This window comes from Mus caroli, unplaced genomic scaffold (assembly GCF_978045245.1).
Source record: "Mus caroli unplaced genomic scaffold, Mus_caroli_1 scaffold_15, whole genome shotgun sequence".
In the NCBI taxonomy this organism is placed as follows: domain Eukaryota; kingdom Metazoa; phylum Chordata; class Mammalia; order Rodentia; family Muridae; genus Mus; species Mus caroli.
In genome coordinates, this window is record NW_028227270.1 from 99,327,866 (window position 1) to 99,337,357 (window position 9,492).

The 9,492-nt window shown below is 42.8% G+C and overlaps 1 pseudogene; it reads right to left on the bottom strand.

Annotated features, from left to right (window-relative positions):
• Positions 1 to 7,964: 7,964 nt before the first annotated feature.
• On the bottom strand, positions 7,965 to 9,183 carry LOC110308642 (mannose-1-phosphate guanylyltransferase catalytic subunit beta pseudogene; annotated as a pseudogene).
• Positions 9,184 to 9,492: the final 309 nt, after the last annotated feature.

Sequence of the window (9,492 nt, forward strand, 5' to 3'; positions counted from 1 at the left end):
AAGTATCCTTGAATACAAGTAGAGTTGATTTAAAGTCTGCAGATGCACTGGCATCTTCCTGCACCAGTTAGCCATACACTCATTCTGACTCAAAATGACTTAGCATTCTTTAGTTTCACTGCTAGGTAGGCATTCTGATGTCCCCAAACACAGCTCACTGGACAGTGAGGAGGAAGTGTCACTCAGGACTGGAATGCAGGGGGTTGGTGCCATGCCATTTATAGTTTAGGGAATCTACTGTTATTTTGAAAGATTTTTTTTTCCTGTCAGCCTTGCAAAACTGGATAAAAGATACTTTCTCTGTAAAGACTGGTGTTTCTTTTGGTCTGTGGAGAGAATCTTAATCTTTCATAGCCAAAGTATGCTGTTTATAGTGGCAAAGCCAGGACTTGACCCTATGGGACACGGGCAGGAGAGCTGTGAGATGAGGGCTTTTTCCTCACTGATTAGCTCAAGAAGAAACTTCCCTCTAGGGATGGATAGGATGCTCAACTCTTTCTAACACTAAAGGAATGGCATGGAATGTCTTAGCAACTGTAAACTAAATTTTGTGCTCAGTAGGAATTTTATTTCTTTTTGTAATCTGTTCAGAAGGTTTTCCAAAACCATTTAATTACTGTTGTTTGTTTGCTAGATCCTTTATGAGACAGGGTCTGGTGTAGCTCAGGATGGCCTCAGACTTCTAAGTGCTGGGATTTTAGGGGTATGCCACCACCTCTGTTCACTACTTAGTTCAATGAGAAGAAAAATATTATTTTATGTATAAATATTCTAAGACAGCATCTAAGGTCATGTTGTTACCCTTTGATTTAACCAAGAAAAAGACTTTAGCTATCATTTGAAACTCTGTTGACCTTGTTGTATGTCTAACCCTCTCACCTCCTCTGCTTCCTGGATTCTCCTTGGTTCTTGGCTGCATTCATGGCACCATGGTTTTAAAATGCTCCTTGTCCAATTTTGTTACCCCTCTATGCTGATTAGTTGGCACTCTACCAAATGCCCACTTTTCTGCTCACAAATTTACAACAGTCTAGACTCGTGCATTCCCTCTTCATTTTATTAGTTGAAATTTCATTCAATTATTATTCTGATACTCAGATTTTCCCTACTTTGTGCCCACAGAAGTTTCTTCAAGCAGCCACGCCATCCCTTTGTCCTTTCCTCTTGGTTTGAGAAATACTTCTTTAAATTCAATACAAGCTATGTCTGGAGTTTCTCCATAGCACTCTAGATTCTTTGGGGGGAGGGAATGGAAAAGCCAGCATGATCTAAGAGTGCATGAACACGTAAGGATTTAGTAACCATGCACAGACATTCTCCACCCCTTCCTAGCTCACTCATCTATCCGTACATGGTGAGTACTCCAGTTCTCAGTGATACCTTAATTTCAATCCAATTTGTAAAGCTCATGCAGGTCTTCTCCCTTTCCCTATTTATGTGTTCCTTCTCCAAATAGAAGAAATTGGACTCCTCAATACGGTGCCTTCTCTATTCAGTCCTCTGCAAGTAATAACTTCATCTATGATGCATGCCATTTCATCAAGTCCTGACAGCTTCTTCACAGGTATGAGATACTTGGTGTGAGCGCCACACACTTCCCTCTATACCAAAACGTTTATATATGAAGTTTGTAAACTTTTGTTAGATTCTTCTGCTATGCAGAATGTTTTGAAATGTATCCATATTACTACATATAGCTAAGTAGTGTTTTTCTTTTATTACAACTGGGATCCACTTTATGACTACAGAAACAATTGCCTATTTATTTCTCTTCTTGGTTGAGGGAGTCTGATTCATCTACTTTTTCATCTTTCTTAACTTTATTTTCCTTCTAGTATTTTGGGTTTGGCTTGGCTGTGTAGTACATTTTCTTGAGTCACTATAGTTGGTTATTTCTCTGTGATCTTTCTACTTTTTATATGGATCGTGATGGGTATAATTTTTCCCCAGCACTGCTTTTGCTTTATTGCATACATATTTGGTGTGTTGTGTCTACAATTCCCTTTGTCTCCTTCCTCTTCCTGCTCCTCTCCTCCTTCTTCCCCTTCCTCCTTTTCCTTCTTCTCCCCCTTCCTTCTCCTGCTTCTTCCCCTTCCTCCTCTTTTCTCCTCCTCTTTTCATCCCTGCCTCCACCCTTTCTGACTCATTGATATATGGCTACCATGTCCTTTCAGCCTTGATGACTGAATCTTCACCAAGTTATTTCTGTCATTTTAATCACAGTGGTTCATAAGCAACTAGTATACTATTCCTATTCCAGAAAGGCTGCTAGTCACTTATCTGTATATGCAGATGACTGTGAATCATGTCTTCTCTTAACTAGATGATGAAAATTCTTGTAGCTATGTATATCATTACCAATTAGTACAAAAATTTAAAAAACAGAGCAGGTGGCATGAATTGTAGGTACAATGTATTTATAGGAATATGTCACTAGGGCCCTTCCCAGAGACTTAGAAAGAGCCAGTGCAAGTGCCAGGTTATGAAATTATGCTCAGCTTCATGGTAAGTAAACCTGTGGCCACTGCCTGGGAAGCCACCCTGGTAGTGAAATCTATGTCCTCTTTTGCAAATTTAGCTCAATTTTAGATCACGAATTCTGCTTGCAGGCAACAGAATATCTAGGAAAGTATGCTAATCCTTCAAGAACTGAAAAAGCCATAATAAATAACAAATAATATTTGTATAAGTAACATAGAAACATTGAAGTAATAAGCACAAAAAGTTACTATTCCATAGAGTGAACAGCTCTGAAGTGGACTTGAAGTTTCCTTTTCCCTGGAGAAAGTTGCTGGTCCTGGGTGCCAGCCAGCAGCAGATGGCTCCATTAATCTATCCTATCACAGTCAGGGTCAAAAGGACAGAGCAAAGGGCAGGGGCTGTGGAGAAAGTTGTTATTTTTGTAAAGCTAAAGTAACCAAAATGAAGTAAGGACACAAGGACAAACAAGCCTTTAAATACAATAGAGAAGAAAAATGTAAAGCTACACTTACAACAACAACACAAAAATAAAAAACAAACAAAAAATGAAAACAGTCACATTTTCAAGAATTGTAGTTCTGGGGAGTCAAATCCAGTCCTCACAACAACAGATGGGCTCAGTTGAATGCACATCTCTTTAGAAGAAAGACACAAAAGACCACTCCCAAGGCTCAAGGTGACTAAAGACAATCCAGTCTTTTCTAATAGGATGTCCAGGTCAGTGTTTGTCAACATGACATAAGTTACAGTCTTCTGGGAACAGGACTCCTTAACTGAGAAAATGCCTCCATAAGATTGGCAAGTCTGTGGAGGCATTTTTTTAAATGAATGATTAATATGGGAGAGCCCAACCTATTGTGGGTTATGCCACCTGGGCAGACAGTCCTGGGAAGTTTTAAAAAGGGTAGCTGAATATATAAGCCTGGAGAACAAGTCTGTAAGCAATGTTTCTCTATGCTCATTGTGCCAGTCTCTGCCTCTAGTTCTTATCCTGATGTCTCCCCCATGATGGACTGCAAGCTTTATAATGAAATAAATAATTTCCTCCCCAACTTGCTTTAGGTCATGGTGGTAATCACAGAAGTAGAAAGCAAGCTAGGACTGGAGGCTGCCTGACGTATGCCTCTGCTCAGACCCTGGGGGGATACATCTACAGAGACTCAGATTCTCATCTTCTTACCAAAGCGCAAGGCGAACATCACAGGTTGGGTTTATGGATACCTTGAGGCTCCATAAAACAAAGGTAAATGAAGACAACCTGTATCATTTGACTCCTGCAAACATTCACTCTTAATGGCTGACCAAGTACTCGAGATCTCATTTTCCTGAGAAAATGCTTCCATGAAAGACTTCAAAGGTAGGTATGCTGCACTCTAATTACATCATCTGCTCAGAATTTGTAAGACAGATAAATCCATGGATTGAAATGCCAACCACCATTGTCTGTAGCCTAAATGTCTATAGTCTAAATGTCTATAGCCATTATAACCACAAATGACCTTGAAGCTGGCCCCTTTCCTGAAAGGAAGGATTGACTCAGGACCTACGCCTTTGAGTGTTACGTTATTCTTATTTTATGGATGCTATTGTTTTGGTTTGAGTCAAGACAGGATCTCACTAATATTTAGCAGAGGTTGGCTTAAAGTTCTCAATACTCCTGCTTTGTTGAGTTTGGCATTGCAGGCATCTGTTTCTGTCTGTCCAGCTAAGGTTACTCTTAAGTGCCATCTCAGTGACTTTGGCATACCAAAAGAAGGAGAAGAGAGGGTGTGGAGGGAGCCATTTTCCTCAGAGACATGTCAGCTCTCAGGTTCTGTGGCATACATTGGACTACATAATTCTTGACTATCTTTAATCTACCAGGGCTGTGGAGGCTCTCTGGAGTGGGTAATAGTCAAAGGCTCAGCTCTTCTTCCAATCCTCTCTCTGCCAGCCGTATTCACAGGTGTTGAGGCATGAGGCAGAAATGTTCTGAGAAATACACCACCATTGATTTCATTCTGTGATCACAAATTGTACAAATTAAGAGATTTAGTGATTTCAAGATTTGTAAGGCTTCTGCCAGCATAACCCAACATGATGCCTTACAGGAAACTTTTTATAAGTAGACAGAGCACAATTTAAAACATACCAATATAGACTAGTAGCAAGGAAATCCATCAAGTACTGCATACTGTGTGTAACATAACAGTCTGTGACACACAGCTGCTTCTATATCACCAGGCAGCACAGATTTGTTTACATCAGTTCCACAACAAACACTGATGTAATGGCTTGTTCTAACAGTTGAAACAACCTTCATTAGGTAACAGAAAGTTTTCATCTGTGTTGTGATGTGGTGGGGTCATGATCATATATGTAGTAGGTTCCTAACAAAAGCATCATTATGGAGCATAAGACTGTGTTTGCATCATAGCCTCCTGGAGGCCTGCAATAGAAATAGGAACCTGGCCAGGCACATGACTCAGATTCAGTACTTCTCTAACTCCTGGCCTTTCCTGCTTTCACCCTGACTATCTGGGTTCAAAGAAGAGCAGGATTCCTTGAATCAACTCTCCTTAGCATTACATTAAAACCATCTATCTGGATTTACCTAAATTTTTCCAACTGTGTTTCCAAATAGAAAGTCTTCTTATTTAAACTATCTCCGTGAAAATAAGTTTGTTGCTTGTTAACAGGTTTTTTTCTGCTTTCCTAACTCAATACCTGACCTGGCTGCTTGCCAGGATACCTTGGGGGTTTTTTGTAGGGGAAAAAAAAAAAGAGTGCATTTCTTGTCTTCAGACCTGTTGATTTATGTTGTTGCCAAATAGCAGTTTGTTAGTGCTTCAAATGAAGTGAACATACTGTGCTAGCTTTAAGCTGGAGGGGGAAATATACTTTATCTTGGTTACTGCTTTTACGCAAGCACAAATCAATACATGTGTGGCTTTAAGCCAAGAGAAGGCTCATGCTCCCACCCATGCACAGGTGAGATGCTTCATCTCCCTGAAGATAGCCTGGATGCTGTGTAGAGGCCGCATATATGCTGACAGAAGGTTTTCAGCAAAAATGGCCAGAGTTCTGTAGCAGACCCATGCCTTGTCAAAGAAAGGTCAACTAGAAAGTTGACTTAAACTCTGGATCACAGTCTCAATTTTCTTATGTATAAATTATAGTTACATATATCTGCATGTGTTCTTATTTTCTTTACAGTTAAATTAAATATACTTATTTGCAAAGATAGTTCAGAAACTTTGTGTTCAGGGAATTAACAACAACCAAGTGTATCAAAAACTTGCAGGTTAGTTGACCCTGTTTGTCACTGCAACTGTCCTCTATCTGTCCTTTGAAAGCTCTTTCAACATTACTCTTGTCCTTTCATAGTGCCCTCATCTCTTCAAGGACACATTCATGGGGCTACGACACAGCCCAGGTTTGTCTCCCGTCTTATCTTGATTCCTAAATAACTAATATAAGATTGTCCTAGGGTGTTCCCATTGTTCCCATGACCTTGCATCATGGTCACTATTTGAGCCTGTGTAAGTAAGCTCTGTCACCATTGCCCAGGGAACCTTTTTGGGCCAGCCTTGCAATAGATTGTTTCTCTTAGGTTCTTGGCTCCTTTTGGTGGAGAATATATTTTGAAATCAAGATCAAGGCACTAAGCATGTCCCTTGGTAGATGTCTTTTGCTTCTAGTTTCTCTCAACAAACAGCTTTTTAACGCATATATTTACTGCTTTGGTTCAAGTATCATTGTCTCCCTCCAAGTCCTGTGTCTGTTGGAAGCCTGGTTCCCAGTGTGTCAGTACTGATGACTGTTTTTGTTTTTGTTTTTGTTTGAGTCCGACTCTCACTATGAATCTTGGCTGTCCTGGAGCTCACCGGATAGGCTATGCTGCCCTTGCACTCACAGAGATTGGCCTGCCTCTGCCTCCCAAGAGCTGGGATTAAAGGAATGTGTCACCGAGTCTGGTACTACTGATGAGTGGTTGATATGAAAGAACGGAAGGCTATCACAAGATGACCAAACTGTCAAAGGAATTGATGTCTCATGGAACAACAGTTTGTTCTCTGGAAATAAATGTAAAAGGCATGTCTGGCCCCTAACCAATCTTACCATGCTCCCCAAATGATGGAATCCATCTTGTCAATATGGGCCATCATATTTGGATTTTCAGCCTCTCACACTATGAGGTAAATAAGTCTTTGCTTCCTATATTGCCTATCTTTAAGTATTTTGTAATAGCCATGATAAATGAGCACATACACATTGTATTATTTCTGTCTCTGTCTCTCTGTCTGTCTCTGTCTCTCTCTGTATGTGTGTGTGTGTGTGTGTGTGTGTGTGTGTATGTGTACATCATATGGTTCCTTCCAGCCTCCTTCCTTTTCCTTGTTTCTTTCTCTAACAATGGGAATCCGGTCTTGCTAGCTACCATATATTTACTCTGTGTTTAATCCTATTATACAGATAGTTCCAGAACTGTTCATTTCTCCTTCCAGAAATGATAGCATCATAAGGGATGTTAACAATACTGTTACTAAGAAGAATTTTAATGAGGTTCTTTTGTCTTTACCCTGAAAGCAATGATTGCAATGATCTTTTTCTAGACACTAAGTTACACCTTCCACCCTTCTTTTTTATCTTCTCTTTTAACTTGGGCACTGTGCACACTTTTAGTTTATTTAGTTTAGGGAGATCACTTACTTACGTTTGTGTTTCTTTTGGACACCTCCCATTTTGCTCCACTTTACCTATTTAAGATTTGAATATGCAAAACATTATTTAAATATAAATGAGTTGTTCAAACATGAGTTTTTCACAGATCATCCTTATTTCCTTTATCCATGTGTGTTCTTTGTGTGCAGGTGTGTGAGGCCAGTGGTCAGACTTGGGTGTACTTCACCAGAGTCCAGATTGTCTTTGAGACAGTCTTTCACTTTTTCCTGGCGCTCATTAACTTGGCAAGGCAGATTGGTCAGCACAGCTTGCAGATTCAGCTGAGCACTTGGGATTGTGGGCATATCCTGCCACACTCAACCTTTTTTTTTTTTTTTTTGCAAAGCCACCATTGTATCTGTAGAGGACTGGGATAAGGCAGCCAACACGAGCGCCATGTCCTCAGCTGCCTAGGCCATCCTGGAAGCTCAGCCATCAGCCGCAGATCGGGCCCTGTTTACCCATCACCCTCACTCTTACCACTTCCACCCACCCATCTGCCTGTGTGTAGCCTCGCTGGTGGAAGCCTGAGCTTGACTTCTAGGCCAGGCTACAGTGAGCATTAAATTATTATTCCATACAGCCCTGGGCCAGCTCTTCTTGAGGGAGTGGGGGCTTGTGGGTTACGGCCAGCAGGGTCCTGTCCATGTCTGTCCCCACCAGAAGGCAGAAGTCCGACAGCTTCAGATTCATCCACTCCTCTCTAGACAAACGGCACCAAGTCCAGGGAAGCATTGAGTCCTACCCTGGGTGCTTGGTAAGTGGGTGCTTGGCCAGCCCTCCATATCCTTCACATGATAATACGAGGTTCTGGTACCGACTCCTCGATAGACTTGTGGGGCAGCACGCTGGCTCCATTGAGGTACAGTTCATCATTAACTATGACATCCTCACCCAGCATGGTTACGTTCTCCATGAGCACCCATTGGCCCACACGGCAGCGCCAGCCCACGATGCATGACTCAAGCCAGAAATGGGAGCGGATGTGAGCATCACGAAGCACAGTGCATCGCCGGATGCACACACCATCCTCCACCACCACACCAGGACCCAGGCTTACATTGGGGCCAGTGCTGTAGTTCTCACCGATACGGGCACTTGGGTCCACAAGTACATTCCCCACAATGCCAGGGCCTGAGTACAGTCTCTCTGGATGCTTCTGTCTCAGCGATTGTAGGAAGAGGCACATGCCAGTGAGGAAATCCTTGGGCTGTCCAATGTCCATCCAGAAGCCCTGCAGCTCCATGGCATATAGCTGCCCCTCCTTGGCCATAACTGGGAAGATCTCCTTCTCAATGGATGTAGGCTTCAGCTGGATGCGCTGCAGCACAGCAGGGCTCAGGATGTACATGCCTGCGTTGATCTTACTGGACACAAACACCCGTGGCTTCTCAACAAAACAGTGGATGCGGCCTGTGTCAGCCTCACATACCACCACACCATACTTGGAAGGCTCTTCCACCTTGGTAACCAAGACGGAGCCCTCTTGGCCATGGTGTCGATGAAACTGCACCATGGCTTGGAAGGGGAAATCACATATCACATCACTGTTGAGAACGAAGAAAGGGTCGGCAGTCTCAGATAGTAGGTCTCGGGCCAACGCCAGAGGCCCAGCTATCCCCAAAGGCTCCTCTTCATGAGACATAGAGATTCGGATTCCAACCCTTTGCTCTTGTGCCTTCATTTCCTTCTCCAACATCTGTGACATGTAGCTCACTGCCAGGATCACATGGTCCACACCTGCCGCAGCAAGCGCCTCCACTTGATGCAGCAAGATGGGCTTATTGCAGAAGTCCACCCATGGCTTCGGAGTGCTCACCGTCAGCGGCCGCAACCGTGTCCCATACCCACCCATCAAGATCAGTGCCTTCATGGTGTCTGCAGATGTTAGAAGTGGATCTATCGGTCCAAAGTACTTACAGGCCGCCTGACCGACCCCTGCCGCACACTCCCGCCGCCGTGCCCTGACCTGCACCTTTCACCAGCTAGACTGACCAACTCTGGTGTCACCTCGTCCCCCTGCTCTACCCTGATGTGTCCACACTCAACCTTTTAACTGGCTGCTTGGAATTGAAGTCAACTCCTCAGGCTTGTTCAGCAAATGCTTTACTGAGGAGGAGATCCTGTAGCCTCTTGATGCCTTTTTAAAAAGAGACTCGTTTTTATTTTAAATTATGTGCATGTGTCTGTGTGCATGTGTGCATGTGTGCACATGCATGCAAATGTCTTAGTAGACTAGAAGAAGACATCTGATTCTTTGGAAGTGGAATTAGAAGCAAGTATAAACAGTCCCAAATTGATCCTAGG